Source organism: Rousettus aegyptiacus, unplaced genomic scaffold, assembly GCF_014176215.1.
Source record: "Rousettus aegyptiacus isolate mRouAeg1 unplaced genomic scaffold, mRouAeg1.p scaffold_m13_p_13, whole genome shotgun sequence".
Classification (NCBI taxonomy): Eukaryota; Metazoa; Chordata; class Mammalia; order Chiroptera; family Pteropodidae; genus Rousettus; species Rousettus aegyptiacus.
In genome coordinates, this window is record NW_023416288.1 from 75,930,263 (window position 1) to 75,931,285 (window position 1,023).

At 39.5% G+C, this 1,023-nt stretch overlaps 1 pseudogene; it reads right to left on the reverse strand.

Annotated features, from left to right (window-relative positions):
- Positions 1-401: 401 nt before the first annotated feature.
- Positions 402-520, reverse strand: LOC118611037 (annotated as a pseudogene).
- Between the last annotated feature and the right edge of the window lie 503 nt (positions 521-1,023).

A 1,023-nucleotide genomic window follows, 5' to 3' on the forward strand; every position in this document is an offset into this window, starting at 1 on the left:
TTATTATACATAATCCTGATGCTTATATTAAAAGAAAAATGTTAGCAAAATAAGTCGCTTACCATTCCCAAAAGTTCTTCTCAGAGTTCAACTCTTCTGAATCAGAAGTGGTGATGTCCATTTTCCCCCATAATATCATCTTAAGGGCATCGGGAGATGTGCCATGATGTCATGTATTAAAGGGATGTCCATTTTTGTCTCCAGGCTTTTCTTCAAAGCTACTGACATTTGCTCGTCAGGCTTTGGTGCTGACATTAAAAGGTCCACCAGAAGTTGATAAAAGGTTTTGAAATAATTATGTCTTACATTACTTTTTATTTTTAGGCGAGGCAACCCTTGGTTGACCTCACAGATTGCAAGGAACTTGTCAGCTTAAAATCCCTTATCTTTTTTATTTTTTATGCCTACAGCACCTGGTCTTCATAGGTGGTCTCCCTTCCAAGTACTAACCAGACCTGATCCTGCTTAGCTTCCGAGACCAGACAGGATCGGACTTGTTCAGGGTAGCATGGCCGTAGACTCACATTACTTTTTAGATGAGCCTTAAAATATTTGTTGATTAAAGTGTTTAGAAGTGCATTTGTCCACTCATGTCATCAGAAACAATGACAAAGTCGCTATACTTGCTACTGATTTTTCCTTTAACTCTTGCAGTGCTTGTCCACAAAATGAAACATGTAGGCATACCTGGTCAAAATTGTAGGGCCTCTACCCATCAATTTCATGCTTGATCATGTCCCACTTTACTTTCTCTCCTGCCATGAACCCTAGAGGAATCTCTTCTGGCCAGAGAAATGCCTTTCTTATTTCATGTTCCTTAGAGGAACTCTATCTGTAAATTTTCTTCCCCCAAAGGCCAACACTTTTGACCAGTAATATATTATTGAAGAGACAATGTGAATTGCTATGCCCAAATTCACCTATTTGCAGGCAATTACAATCACTTTCCAATTGTAGCCTGGCCCTCAATAAATGATAAGATGCCATCTGCAAGGTAGCTGGTATGGCTGAGGTCTGCCAATT